General features: G+C 40.1%; 1 protein-coding gene across 2 annotated transcripts in view; it reads left to right on the top strand.

Moving 5' to 3' along the window:
* Window positions 1–241: 241 nt before the first annotated feature.
* The window catches only part of FUT8 (fucosyltransferase 8), a 287,292-nt gene continuing 271,950 nt past the window's right edge, over window positions 242–15,583 (top strand). The window contains exons 1-2 of one of the 2 annotated variants that reach the window (XM_023517617.1): window positions 13,379–13,397; window positions 13,938–13,999. The gene's annotated coding sequence lies outside the window, so the exon portion shown is untranslated. Of the gene's footprint in view, window positions 478–13,378; window positions 13,398–13,937; window positions 14,000–15,583 lie in introns of those variants that run through there. The other variant, XM_023517616.1, reaches the window with a different exon arrangement.

Genomic DNA, 15,583 nt, shown 5'->3' with positions numbered 1-15,583 from the left:
CGCGGAGGGGCGCGTGCCCGCTCACGCTGGCCGCGGCTTCCCCGCCTGCGCTCGTTGTCAGAGCCGCTCCGGCGCGTGCGCGCCTTATCACCGGCTGACCCGAGTGGCCGCTTCCCTCAGCTCCAGGCCCACTCCCCCCGCCCCCGCCCGGCCCCCAGCCAACCCGTCCCCTTCCTCTCTCCGCGGAATGGGGCCGGCGCTGCTCGGGGTCGCGCGCCCTGGACCCGGCTCGCGCTCGGTCTCGCGCTGTCAGCTACTGCCCGGCTCGCGCCGCCTCGCGCTCTCGCTCAGTCAGTGGCGCCGAAGGCTCCGTTAAGCGGCGGCTGCGGTTCCTGTTTCCGTTTCTTCCTCTCCTTTCAGTCGGGAGTAGCATCCTCCACCCAGCCACCCCTCCCACTTCCCCGGCGTGGGGCAGCTGCCGCTGAGGGCTGTGGCGGCGACGGCGGACGGCGGAGACCGCCTCTGCTCCCGCCTCCGGTAAGGGGGCGTTTTGGGAACCGGGCCCGGAGCGCCTCGGGGTCTTGGGCTGGGCAAGCGCGCGGGATCTGTGGAGGCTCCCAGGCTGTCGCTGCTCTTCTTCCCGGGCGACCCCCGGGCCTGTTGGTGCAACTGCTGCTGCTCATCAGCAGCTCTCTGGAAAGTGGGGAGGGAGCCCCTGGGACGCTCCGGCGGGTGCCTTGGCGCAGCCCCGGGGGCGCGGGCAGGGCTGAGGGACGCCCGCTTCCCCAGCTGGGAAGTGAGCGGCGTCGCCGCTGCCCTGGACGTCGCGCATCCTTGCTCAGGGCAGGGGCCGAAGCCTGGGCGAGAAGGGATGGGGGCGGGGGTGGGAGGTGTCCCTCATCTCCCCTCTACACCTACCTCCCCTTTGGCCAGCCGCTCTGTCCCTGTAGTCATGGACTGTTGGGAAGAGGATGCCTGTGCGTTGTGGGGTTTCTATGAGTGGTCCTCGGACTAGAAATTAGGGAGTGGACCGGCGCAAAGAGCCGTTCCCGGCGAGGGGCCAGTGCAGGGCAGTTAAAGGCTTGAGCGCCGCTGTAACCCCTTTTGATGCACATATGATGAGCTGGCGGCTTTTGAGTATCTAAACTTATCTGGGAGGGCTGAATTTATTAGTTCAAGGAGGTTCGTCCTGCAGGAGTGAGCGGGTTATCGGGTGCAGCACCTGTTCTAGCACTGTGAGGATTGCAATCTTTAGAGACGCTGTGGGTTTAAGTTAAATGACAGTGTCACGGCTAAGGTTTATCCTTGGCGAGCTTTTGGCATTTTGTTGTACATTATTCTTTAGATAGGGGCCTTGGATAAAGGCAGGGATAGGTGGTGTTTTCTGCTTTGTATGTTTGAATTAATTTGCAGTTTATTTAAACCAACTCAAGAAAAGCCAGGCTCTACAGTAGAAAACCCCAAATCTCATCATTTTGCTGAACAAAATACTGCAACACAAGTTATTTTTTTTTAATCAGCCTAGAGTTAAACTAGTCACAAGTAACTGACTTGACTTTGACTTGGCTCTATAGAAACCATAGGCAAGTTTCATTATAGTTTTTTTTTCCTTATTATTCCTGGGTTTAAGTGCATATTTATTTTCTTGATTAAATTTACATTCATGTTTTATGCACAATTCTTTAAAAAAAGTGCCTCATATGGAAAGCATTTTAAGAAATATTTTAAGGAATTATTATTTATGTACTACAGAGCTATACTGAAATAATGGATTAAGTTTTAGTCCCCCTTCTTTAAAATAACTTAGAATAACCTAAAATTCTATGCCAAATAATAAAGCCCTGTACATTGCTATCCTTGTGAAATATATGATATGTATAGAAAGTCTTAATTATTTGGTTTATTAACACTACAGTATAAAGAGAAGATGGGAATTTAGGCCTTTGAAATTGTGATTTTACTGGCTTCGTATGTAAAAATGCAGTGTGTTAGAAATGAATAAGCTATAAGGAACATAGGAGAGTAGTTTGAAGGCATAGATTTTCCTTTTGCTGCTTTGTAATCTGAGAATTCTGTTTAAGTTGAAGAGCTGAACAGCAGGAATGAGACTTGCCTGGATGACAGAAACTTAGAAAAATACATCTTTTATCAAGTAGTGAGTTAACATGAACTCTACTTTATCAAGTAGTGAGTTAACCTTTATGATTTAAGGTAGGGATTCAAAATTTCCAAGAAGTTTGCACTGTGTAGATTGTTTTTTACAGATGTTCTTGAATTTATTTTTAAAATCAGTTCTATTTAAGATGTATACAGTTAAAAAAGTCATTCTGGATACATTGTGCAATTTTTGTTATAAATTCTAACCAGTCATGTTTATGAAATTGGATTCTCCTTAAAAGTGGTAAATTTTGAAATTTGATAGAGGGTGGAAAAACTTGTTACTTGTTTATTTTTCAAAAATGCAATTGTATTAGTACATTGGTCTGGAGGGGGAGCTAGTGCCAAAGCAAAGTATAGCTTAATAGCTGTTTGAACTTTTAAAACACCTAAAACCAGGTTTTTATGACCAGGAGAAACATAATTTTTTAATTAAAAGAGTAGAGGAATCATGTGAACATATATCTATATATGATTACTTGTGGAGTGCATATACTATGTATTATAAATTAGTTTGAAAAGTCTTTTCATGATCTGAAATAATGGAAAGGAAATGCGTAAGAGTTACTGAATTTCTCATTTAAAATCTCTGAAAATGTGCCCCCAAACTGAAGAGTGTGTGATAGTATTTTCTTAACCTTCTTGTGAAGTACATCAGAAGGGAAGGTGTGTGTGTATTCTCCACCCTTTGTGCATGCTGCATGTTCTGAATTGTTTTCTTTATAATATCTGTAGTCCTAAAATGGAAAAGAAAGAGAAACTTCAAGTAGACTCTTATGTGGGCAAAGACAGTAGCTGTGTGGTATGCTAGGTATTTATCATAAGTAGAGACAATGTCTTTGTTTTTTTTTTTTTTTTTTGAGACAGAGTTTCATTATGTCGCTTTTGGTAGAATGTGCTGGCATTACAGCTCATGGCAGCCTCTAATTCTCTTGCCTCCGCCTCCCAAGTAGCTGGGACTACAGGCACCTGCTACAACATCTGACAATTTTTTTTTTGTTTTTTGTTGTTGTTGTTTAGCTGGCCCCAGGCAGGGTTTGAACCCTCTACCCTTGGTGCATGTGGCCGGTGCCGTGACCACTGTGCTATGGGCGCTGAGCCAATTTCTTTGTTTTTTAATTTTTTTTTTAAAAAATAAAGCTAATTTCAATGAATAAGTGGACCCTTCAGACATCTGGAGAGTAGTATCCCAAGGTCACTTAACCATTGTCTTCTGCAATATATGTGTGTAATGCAGTGAGTCCAAATGATCTGCTAAATTGAACTTGTGCCTTTGAATATGAAGCAGTTATTTTGTGGTCTTTGGCACTTTATTTACATTTATAAACTGTAATCAGTAAGGTATGTTATTTTATTTCTATTTACATATACTTTAAAACCAAGCCCAGAAATTGATAATGTATACATTAAAATCCTATTGGAATGGTCAGTTGTCTGAGGCTAGTAGTTGGGCTGTTTGTTATCTTTAGGTCTTCATTATGTAAATAGCATTTCAATGCTAATAAAATAAAAAAATAGATTTTTATATTTCTTTAATGGTTATTTTTGATTTACTCTTACTGCATTTAGTAGACTTTTAGTTTAATTAAATGACACATACCCTTGTACATTTATGAATGTAAAAGTGTTTTGTTTTATTTTATAGTGATAAGAGTAAATATTTAACAAACATATTACATTTATTTACTTAAAAATAAAACAAAACTAAGATTCTAAACAACTCTGAAACAAAAATATATTATTATTATAGTACTTTTATACCCGACATCAGTACTGGTTCTCTTGGTCTTTTTCAAGTGAGATACTACCAAGTTCTAGTCTTCTGCAGTATTGCAGCATGTAGAGGACAAATGCAGGATTCCCTTTGGTTCTCTTACTGGTTTCTCTGGCTTCAATTTCTGTACCATATAGTACAGAATTTCTTTTTTACAGTGTTAATTGTTTTTTATTGTAGATTATTATAGTGAGACAAAAATCTGCATTATAAAAGCAAAAGGTAATTTACAACTGATTTTTAAAGAACCTTTAAAAAATCTCCGATAGAAGGATATTATATGGAGAATGTATACGTTTAAAATATGAAAAAGAAAATGGCCAGGTGACTCATGCCTGTAATGCTAGCACTCTGGGAGGATGAGACTGGTGGATTGCTTGAGCTCTGGGGTTTGAGACCAGCCTGAGCAAGAGCAAGACCCCCCTCTACTACAAATAGCAAAAAACAGTGAGATGTTGTGGTGGACACCTCTAGTCTAGTCTTGGCTACTGGCGAGGCCAAGGCAAGGGTATCTCTTGAGCTCAAGAGTTTGAGGTTGCTGTGTGCTATGACGCTACAGCATTCTACACAGGGTGACAGAGTAAGACTCTGTCTCAAAAAAAAATAAACAAAAGTAAAAAAATGATTAGTCTCAAATCTCAATCTTTTTCTTCATTTTAATCTTCTGCCTTCATTTCCCCTCCACCCAAACACCCTTCATCATCTCACAGTTTTTCTCTTTGGAATAATTAGAAATCAAACTGATAAAATTAACCTTATCATATACCTGGGCATGGTATTGAAAGCAGCATTATAGGGGTAATTTTATTTAAATTTTCCTTGAAGGAGCTGGGCCATGTGGCTTAGGCCTGTAATCCTAGCACTCTGGGAGGCCAAGGCAGGAGGATCCCTTGAGCACAGGAATTCTAGACCAGCCTGAGCAAGAGTAAGACCCTGTCTCTACTAAAAACAAAAACATTAGCCTGGCATTTTGGTGGCACTTATAGTTATAGCTACTCAGGAGGCTGAGGCAAGATGATCACTTGAAGCTAGGAGTTTGAGGTTGCTAAGAGCTAGACTGATGCTATGGCACTCTTGCCTGGGCAACAGAGTGAGACTCTTTGTCTCAAAAAGTTTTTTTCTTTTAAGGCTCAGCACCTGTAGCTCAGTGGCTAGGGCACCAACCACATACACTGGAGCTGGTGGGTTTGAATCCAGCCTGGGCCTGCCAAACACCAATGACAACTACAACCAAAAAAAAAAAAAAAAAAAAAAAAAGATAGCGGGGCATTATGGCAGGTACCTATAGTCCCAGCTACTTGGGAGGCTGAGGCAAGAGAATCACTTCAGCCCAAGAGTTTGAGGTTGCTGTGAGCTGTGACGTCATGGCACTCTACCCAGTGTGACATAGTGAGACTGTCTCAAAAAAAATTTTTTTTTCATTTAAAAGGACTTTATTTTATGGGTGGTGCCTGTTGCTCAGTGAGTGGGGCGCCGGCCCCATATACTGAGGGTGGAGGGTTCAAACCCAGCCCTGGCCGAACTGCAACAAAAAAAATAACCAGGCGTTGTGGTGGGCGTCTATAGTCCCAGCTATTCGGGAGGCTGAGGCAAGAGGATCCCCTAAGCCCAGGAGTTGGAGGTTGCTGTGAGCTGTGACGCCACAATACTCTACCGAGGGCAATAAAGTGAGACTATCTCTACGGAAAAAAAAAAAAAAAAGACTTTATTTTATAAGACTTAATACCTTATTCATCTGCTACCTCTTTGTGATAGTGTTTTTGGTGAGAAAATGACAAAATGAAGGAAAAATATGTTTTTGAACCTTATTAAGTTTTTTTCAAATGAATAAATTATACCAATATGGGATATGTATTAGATTTGCCTTTGCTATTTTTTTGCCTTTTCTTTGTAATAGTTTTGTAGCATAACTTCTTCATTGAAACACTGGAATAAAAAAATCCTTTCATATCACTATTGAATTGCTCCCTATATTTGTTTTATAGCTCAAGTTTTTAAAATATAGTTTTTTTGATAAAATAAACTAAATAAATATGAAAACATCTTTAAAAGATCTTGTCACATCCTTGATGACTGGTCAGTAGAAATGAAGCTCACATTATAAAATAAATAATAAAATGGTATCAGTCTTATTTTTGGAGGGGGAATTAAGCTAATGACTTATTTCAGAATTTGAGTAATGAGAAACCTTGCATGATACAAAGTTTAAGTGCATAAATGCTATAAACTTTCCGATTGTAAACTTGAACAAGAGTAAAATGACAATGGGACATTGAATGAAAACAAACCTATTTTGTTTCTATGTAAATCTTATTTTATAAATATTTTTAATGAACCATGAATGAATTTTATTTTATTTTTTTAGAGGCAGAGTCTCACTGTATCACCTTTGGTAGAGTGCTATGGTATCACAGCTCACAGCAACCTCCAACTCCTGGGTTTAGGCAATTCTCTTGCCACAGCTTCCCAAGTAGCTGGGGCTACAGGCGCCCGCCACAACACCCGACTATTTTTTTGTTGCAGTTTGGCTGGGGCTGGGTTTGAACCTGCCACTCTCAGTATATGGGGCCAGCGCCCTACCTACTGAGCCACAGGCACTACCCCCCATGAATGAATTTTAAACTTTAAAATTTAATTTAAATTTTAATACTTTTAAAAGTATTGTGGTGGTTACTTATATAAGCTATCTTAAATGAGATATCAAGTTCTATTAATATCTAGAATTAGAGTAAATTTGCTTAGACAAAAAAAAATATTTACAAACCATCAAAATGGTAGAAGTATAGCAGTGCTGTTATTTTATTATTATTGTTTTGAGATAAGAGTCTTACTTTATTGCCTCTGGTAGAGTGCCATGGCATCATAGCTCACAGCATCTTCATACTCTTGGGCTTAAGTGATCCTCTTGCCTAAGCCTTGCCAGTAGCTGGCACTACAGGCACCTGCCACAATGCCCAGCTATTTAGAGAGGAAGTCTCGTGCTTGCCCAGGCTGGTCTCAAACCTGTGAGTAAGCTCAGGCAATCCACCTGCCTGGGCCTCCCAGAATGCTTAGAAGTGGTTTTGTAAGTCCATATACAAAGGGATAGGGAAGATGGTTTTTCTTTTTTTTTTTTTTGCAGGTTTTGGCCGGGGCTGGGTTTGAACCTGCCACCTCCAGTATATGGGGCCAGTGCCCTACTCCTTTGAGCTGCAGGCGCCTCCCAGAGATGGTTCATTTTTAAGGGTCACAGATCAGTCACATTATTGCATAGTCCCCTGTCCTATTTCCTTGAATGCATTCTCATGTCTCCTGTGTTGTTTCTCTTTCCTCTATAGAGTTTCTGACTACAAGAAATTAGTTCTTAGACAGACTTAATCAAGCTTGTCTTGTTTTTTTTTTTTTTTTTTCCTCTGAGACAGGGTCTTGCTCTACTGCCTGGGTTAAAATGTAGTGGCATGACTGTAGCTCATTGCATCTAACTCCTGGGCTCAAGGGATCCTCTTACCTCAGCCTTCAGAGTTGCTGAGACTGCAGGTAGATGCCACCTACATCTGATTTTTTTCTGATTTTTCTAAAGGTGAGGGAATCTCATTGTAGCTAAGGGTGCTATTGAACTCCTGCCTCTGTTTCCCAAAGTGTTAGGATTACAGGCATGAGCCACTGTGCCAGGCAGACAAATTCTTAACATTCTTGTATGGCTCAATGCAATAATATAAGGTAAAAAATAATATGTACATTGAAGAGAACTAACTTCTAAATCAACAATAATGTTTCCCCCTCACTCATGGGATTACTATTAGCAGGTTTAAGCCAGTTATGAAAATATCAGAAGGAGAAAGTATGTTTGACAATTAGGGCCTTAATCAATTGGGATATGACTGATTCACTTTCTCCTACACATGGAATTGTACTTGCACCTGAAAGGGAAATTTTAGTAGCAGTTATGTCACAGTTTTTATGTCTTGAGTTCTTTGAGTAACTGTTTAGTTCATTCAATTACCAAATGTCAAAAGATTGTAATTTTGAGAAAACCTATTCTTTAAAATTAGAGCCAAGTCAGGGTAAACATTTTGCTTTCTTTTTATACATTTTTGAGTTTTATTTTTCTTTTAAATAGTTTAATGAAACTGTAGGGCTTAGGAAAGTTGTAATTGAAATTATTATTATTATTATTTTTTGAGACAGAGTCTCAGTGTGTCACCCTCAGTAGAGTGCTGTGGCATCACAGCTCATAGCAACCTCAAACCCTTGGGCTTAAGTGATTCTCTTGCCTCAGCCTCCTGAGTAGCTGGGACTACAGGCACCTGCCACAATGCCTGGCTATTTTTGTTGTTGTTGTAGTTGTTTAGCAGGCCTAGGCTGGGTTAGAACCTGCCAGCCTTGGTGCATGTGGCGGGCCGAAGTTCTTGATGCTGGAAGACCCTTTCTTGTCCTTGGTAAACTGAACCTCAGCAATATAAGAAATCTACATTTACTAAATAATCCTGGTTGCTTCTTCTGTCGTAATTATAGACATCTAGGCCTTCTTAACTAAAACTTTATTTATTTGAGATAGAGTCTCTGTGGCCCAGGCTAGAGTACCATGGCATCAACCTAGCTCACAGCAACCTTAAAATGCTTCAAGCCTCCCAAGTAGCTGGTACTTGCTATAATCCCTAGCTAATTTTTCTATTTTCATTTTCTTTTTTTATTTTTAGACAGTCTCACTTTGTTGCTCTCAGTAGAGTGCTGTGGCATCATAGCTCACTGCAACCTCAAACTCTTAAGCTTAAGTAATTCTTTTGCCTCAGCCTCCTGAGTAGCTGGGACTATAGGTGCCCATCACAACTCCGGGCTATTTTTAGAGATAGAGTCTCACTCTAGGCTCAGGCTGGTCTCGAATTCCTAAGCTCAGGCAATCCACCCTCCTGGGCCTCCCAGAGTACTAGGATTACAGGTATGAGCCACCATGCCCGACCTAATTTTTCTATTTTCAGGAGAGATAGGGTCTTTTTCTTGTTCAGGCTGATTTTGAACTCCTGAGATCAAGTGATTCTCCCATCTTGGCCTCGCAGAGTGCTAGGATTATAGGCCTAAACCACTGTACCTGGACTAAACTTTTTATTTTTATTGGCCAAATATTAGAAGTATTTGTTTGATACCCTTCATAGGTTGTCAGGTATATATAGGAAGAGAAATACAATGTTACTTTTAGTTTGTAAGTAAACAAATATTGTTTTCAATGCTGAGTCAACTGAAGAGATGTGTACCTACTAAGGATGTGCCAAATAATGAACTAAAGAAATCTGCTAATGTGTAACTAGGAATAGTTTTTCTTTTCTGTTTTGAGACAGAGTCTCAAGCTGTCACCCTGGGTATAGTGCCATGGCATCATATCTCACAGCAACCTCCAACACTTAAGCTCAAGCAATCCTCTTGCCTCAGTTTTTCTATTTTTAGTAGATGGGGTTCTCTCTTTTGCTCAGGCTGGTCTTGGAATTGTAAGCTCAAACAATCCACCTGCTTCGGCCTCCCAGAGTGCTAGGATTACAGGTGTGAGCTACTGCCCCTGGCCTAGGAATAGTTTTTCTTAATAAATGGACTATTAATGTTTGAATTATAGTGGCATAATGATATAATAAAGATGAAATCACTAAAGATGTTTGTTTTGGAGAAATTTTGTCAGACCAGATAGTAGATAAAAGAACGTATCCTCTGCAACTGTCTACAGAGGCTTACTTAGAGCAGTACAGATAGTCCCTAAAAGGAAATACAGTTATGGCAAATAAGGTGTTTGAGCAGGAATCATGTGCACATTTCCTATGTGTACATTTGTATAGTACCTATTATTTTCTGTTTATACTATAAATAAATAGTAAGTTTGGAAAGTAAGACACCTAACTTTTGGAAATTCTGAAGGGAGAAGAATCTGAAGTTTGGAAAAATAGTGGTTCTTCATGTTTTAGTAATACTTTTTGATATACACAGTTGACTTTTGAGCAATGTAGGCATTAAGGATGCTGGTAACCTCCACTTCTTTCCCTCCAATGTAGTCAGAAATCTGCATGTAACTGTTGACTCCTCCCAAACTTAACCTCTAATAGCCTTACCAAAAACATAAATGATCAATTAACACGTCCTTGTATGTTATGTGCATTATATATTATAGTCTTATAATAAAATTAGAAAAATGAAACTGTTATTAAGAAATTGCAAGGAAGAGAAAATCTATTTGCTGTTTAATTAAATGGGAGTGGATTATCATAAAGGCGTTCATTCTTTTTTTTTTTTTAGGGTCTCACTATGTCACTCCCAGTAGAGTGCTGTAGTGTCACAGCTCACAGTAACCTCAAACTCATGGGCTTAAGCAATTCTCTTGCTTCAGCCTCCCAAGTAGCTGGGACTACAGGTGTCTGCTGTAATGCCTGGCTATTTTTTTTATTGCAATTGTCATTGTTGCTTTAGCTCGCCCGGGCTAGGTTCAAACCCCCCAACCTCTGTGTATGTGGCTGGTGCCCTACTCACTGAGCTATGGGCGCTGCCAACATGTTTATTTATTTTTATTTATTTTTTGAGACAGAGCCTCAAGCTGTCACCCTGGGTAGCGTACTGTGGCATCACAGTTCACAGCAACCTCTCCAACTCCTGGGCTCAAGCGATTCTTCTGCCTCAGCCACCAAGTAGCTGGGACTACAGGTGCCCACCACAACACCTGGCTGTTTGTTGGTTGTAGTTGTCGTTGTTGCTTGGCAGGCCTGGGCTGGATTTGAACCTGCCAGCTCTGGTGTATGTGGCTGGCACCTTAGCCACTTGAGCCATAGGCTCTGAGCCAAAATGTTCATTCTTGATATCACCATATTGATTGGGCTGATGAGAAGGGGGAAGAGATGGCTTGGTGGCCGTAGTTCAGTGATTAGGGCGCCAGTATGATATATACTGAGGCTGGCAGGTTAGAATCTGGCTCAGGCCTGTTAAACAATGACAACTGCAACAACAACAACAACAAAAAAAAAAGAAGGGGAAGAGAATGGGTTGTTCTTGCAGTCTTAGGGGTGGCAGAGGTGAAGAGGTGAAAAGAGCTAAGAAAGGGAGGTACACATGGTATAACTTCATAAAATACATTGTAATTTCTGTCTGTTTTGCTTTCTCATTTCTCTAAAAATGTTTCCATATGGTACTAATCCTTTTCCACCATTTGCTTTAGTTTTAGTGCTGTATTATAGAAGGAAAAGTCCATGTCATTAAAGAAGTTAAAACTGGTCTTGAATAGTTAAACCCTTCTGCCAGATCGCCTGATGTTGATTGTCTAATTTGTTTCCTGGCACTGTTTTTCTACATCTTCTTCCTCATCGTTTGGGTTACTAGTTGAGAAGTACTTACCTGCTTAAGTTGTCTTCTGTTAATTCCTCTGGTGCAGTGTCTGTTAGCTCTTGAATTTCCCTAAGATCATATCTTGAAACGCTTTACTTACTATCTTTTTTTGCCATAGTGATAATCTTTTTTTGTGATTTCCTTGTTGTAATTCCTGTGATGTCATGTACAACAACTTGAGATAGTTTTCATTAGCAGGAATTTATCATTTTGGGCTTGATGGCTTTCACAGCTTTTTCTGTAATAATGATGGCATCTTCAGTGTATAATCCTTCCAGACTTTCATTATACTCTATCGGAATTCTGTTCCATAGTGTTGATATTCCTTTCCATAGAGTACTGTGTGGAATGAGACTTAAAGGTCATTATAACCCCCTAATTGAGAGGCTGAATTAGAGATGTTGTGTTTGGGGGCAAGTTTGATGCTTTTGGAGTTGAAGTCATGGGGATCTCAGTGGTCAGGGGCATTGTTCAACTTTAAAAGGCAGTCCCTTACAATGTAAAGTACTTCCTCACTTCAGGGACAGAGGGTCAATGGAACCTATCCAGAAAAAGAGTTCCTCTGTTCCAGTCCTCCTTGTATAACTGGTAGACTGGCAGGGGAACTTGTCTGCTCTCTCTTGGTCACCAGAAGCTGCTTCTCCTGTTATCTCAACATTTTGAAAGCCAGATTTGTTTGTAAAATTATCAAACCATCCTTAGCTGGCTTTACATTCTACAGTTTTAGATCTTTCACCTTCTTTTTCCTTTAAGTTGTCATATAATGCATTTGCTTTTTCTTACATCACGTTAGAGTCTATGGGTATGCCTTTTTTATAGCAGTCCTGCACTCACATAAAAGCTACATTTTTAACATGAGATAAAAAAGGTTTTGCTGGTATAGGTGCAAAGACAGCTTCACAGATTTCTTTTTCTTCTTACAATGGTGCTTACATTGGATTTATTTATTTTGAAATGGCAGGCGGCTATAGCTGCAGACCTCATTCTATGGTCCATATCAAACAATTCAACTTTTTCTTTTAATGCCATGATTTTTCTTTGCTTCTTGGGAGTACTTCCACATCACTAGTGCCACTTCATATTGGTCTCATGTTGTTATTTGAAGTTTACGGTATTGCATTAAACATGATAAAAAGTATGCAAGAAATCCAAGTGATCACTTTTTATTGCAATACGTGCATTACTGGAGCGATGAACTGCTCACTCAAAGATTAACGTCACACGGTGTTTTAAGCAGATACAACGCTTGAACTTAGTATATGAGCAATAGGAGGTGGCCGGGAAATTATTACAGTAGTATAGTATATATGTACTACAAGTGATTTTATGTAGGTATGATTTAATACTGCATCTTTATGTTTACTTTTCTCTTGACTACAAATAGTACCATGTATAGTCTTTAAGTATTTGTGTGTAAGTTTTGATAAATTTTGACTTTTAAAAATAGATTCCTATATTGTATGGTAGTAAATGATAAAATAGACTAATACTTTTATTGTGAGCCTTCATAACATATCTAACTTTTTCTTAATTTTTTTGATATTTTTAGGTTATGTGGTTTGAGTTTTTTCAAATTGTCACGAACTCAAAAAACAGTTCAATATATTTGTTGAAAAAAATTTACTTGAATGTACCTGCATAATTCACAATGAGTTGCTTAAGATTCAGCTGTAGTTTTGAGTCCTGAAAGGTCTATGCATTTAAAGAAAATCTGAGTTCCTTCTTCTTCTTTTTTTTGTTTTAATGAAATGTTCTGTTTCCCTCCAGTTTTATTAAAGTATAATTAGCACATAAAAATTATATATACTTAAGGTATACAACTTGATGTTTTATTATACGTACACATTACTACAATCAAGCTAATAAGCATATGCCATCACCTCACATAGTTTCCATTTTTTTTTTGTGGTGAGAATGATTGAGATTTACTTTCTTAGCAAATTTCAAGTCTGCAGTACAGTATTATTAGCTTGAGTTACTATACTGTACATTACATCTCCAGAACTTATTCATCCTGTGTAACTGAAACTTCACACCCTTTGACCAGCATCTTTCTATTTCCTCCACTCTCTAGCCCTGGAAACCACCATCCTGTTCTGTGCTTTAATGAGTTCAACTTCTTTAGAGTTCACATTTAAGTCAGATCATGCAGTACCAGTATTTGTCTTTTTGCTCCTGGCTTATTTCACTTAAGGTAATGGCCTCCAGATTCATCTACATGGTTGCAAATGTTGGGGGAATGGGGGAGGCCAAACTTGACCGCTACTCTTTTTTGCAGTTTTTTTTTTGGCCGGGGCAGAGTTTGAACCCACCACCTCCGATATATGGGGCCGGCACCCTACTCCTTTGAGCCACAGGCACCACCCTGACCGCTATTCTTTTAGAGTTTTTCTGGCTGGGCCTGAGAAATAAATTAACACAACTGGATCATCAGGAGAAAAGCATACAAATTTATTTAATATAAGTTTTCTTTTTTTCTCAAGACAGAGTTTCAAGCTGTTGCCCTGGGTAGAGTGTTGTGGTGTCATAGCTCATATAGCAACATCAAACTCTTGGGCTTAAGCGATTCTCTTGCCTCAGCCTCCCAAGTAGCTGGGATTACAGGTGCCTGCCACACTGCCTGGTTATTTTTTGTTGTTGTTGTTGTCATTGTTGCTGCTGGCCTGGGCTAGGTGTATGCGGCCAGTACCTTGCCCACTGAGCTACTATTTAATACAAGTTTTGTATGGTACAGGAACCCTGAAAAGGAAATGACGACCCAAAGACACACTTATAGACTGAATTGGACGAAGAGTAGTAAGTTGTGAAAAAACAACTAAGTTGGATGGTTTTCTTTGAGAAGTCTGTTCCCAGATGAGTTGGAACTCCTTTATATGTTATTTTCTGCTTTTTTTCTTGCTGCTTTTAGGATTCTCTTTGTTTTTCGCCCTTGAGAGTTTGATTTTTATATGCCTTGGGATAGTCTTATTTGGGTCTAATATTTGCTATTCTCTGAGTTTCTGATACTTGGATATTTGTATCTTTCGTTAGTTTTGGAAAGTATTCTATTTTTTTTTTTGAATAAACTTTTTACCCCTTGTGCTTCTTAACTCACTCTTGAACACTAATAATTTTTAGATTTGGTCTTTTTTGAGGTGATCTTTGTTGCTTTTCGTTCTTTTTTTTCTCCTCTGACCATACAGTAGAACCTCCAAAGTTGATCACCTCCTTAGGTTGATCTGATTTTCATAGACTGATTCGTACTGCATGTATGTATCAGTACAGTAGGCCTCGTTCTTTTTGTTGACCATCTCCATATGTTGCCCAGTTTGTTTCAACCCCTTGGGTGGTCAACTTACAGGTGTCTTACTGTATTTTTTCTTTCCTTTCCTTTTTTCTCCCTGTCCTTTCCTTCTTTCTTTTCTTCCCTTTCCCTTTTTTTTTTTTTAACTTTTTTTCCTCCTTTCCTTGCCTCTCCTCCCCTCCTCTCTCGCCTCTCCTCTCTTCTCCTTTCTCGCCTCTCCCCTCTCCGTCTTTCCCTCCCTCCCTTTTCCTTTTCCTTCAGAAGGTCTTGCTCTGTTGCTTGGTCTAGAGTGCAGTGGCATCAACATAGTTCACTGTAACCTCAAACTCCTGAGCTCAAATGATTCTCGTTCCTCAGCCTCACAAATAGCTGGGGACTACAGTACCATACGACCACACCCAGCTAATTTTTGTTTGCTTTGCTTTGAGACAGAGTCTCACTCTATCACCCTGGATTGAGTGCTGTGGCATTTTCATAGCTCACAGTCACCAGCAACCTCAAACACTTCGGTTTGAGCAATTCTCTTGCCTCAGCTGTCCACGTAGCTGGGACTACAGAACTATAGGCACCCACCTCGATGCCCAGCTGTTTTTTTCTATTTTTAGTAGACATGGGGGTCTCACTCTTGCTTGAGCTTGTCTCCAACTACTGAGCTCAAGCAGTCTATCTGCTTTGGCCTCCCAAGAGTGCTAGGATTACAAGGGTAAGCTACTTTGCCCTGCCTCTTCATTCTTTCCTTCTTTGCTTCATCTCTCTCTTCCTTCTTCCCTCTCTTTCTCCTTCTCTCTCTCTCCTATCTCTCTTTCTCCTTCCCTCCCTCTCTATTTTTTTTTGTATAGACAAGGTCTTCCTCTTGCTCCAGCTAGTCTGGAACTCCTTGCCTCAAGTGTTCTTTTGCATTGGCTTCCTAAAGTGCTGGGATTATAGGTATGAATCACTGTGCCTGGCTTATATTTTCAAATAGCTGGTCTTGTTTTTTTCTTTTGAGACAAGAGTGTCACTACGTTGCTGTTGGTAGACTGCTGTGGCATCATAGCTCAAAGCAACCTCAAACTCTTGGGCTTAAGCAATTCTCTTGCCTTAGCCTCCCAAGTAGC

This window comes from Otolemur garnettii, unplaced genomic scaffold (genome assembly GCF_000181295.1).
Source record: "Otolemur garnettii isolate 467f Iridium unplaced genomic scaffold, OtoGar3 scaffold00115, whole genome shotgun sequence".
NCBI lineage: Eukaryota > Metazoa > Chordata > Mammalia > Primates > Galagidae > Otolemur > Otolemur garnettii.
This window is presented reverse-complemented; position numbering and strand designations above follow the sequence as displayed.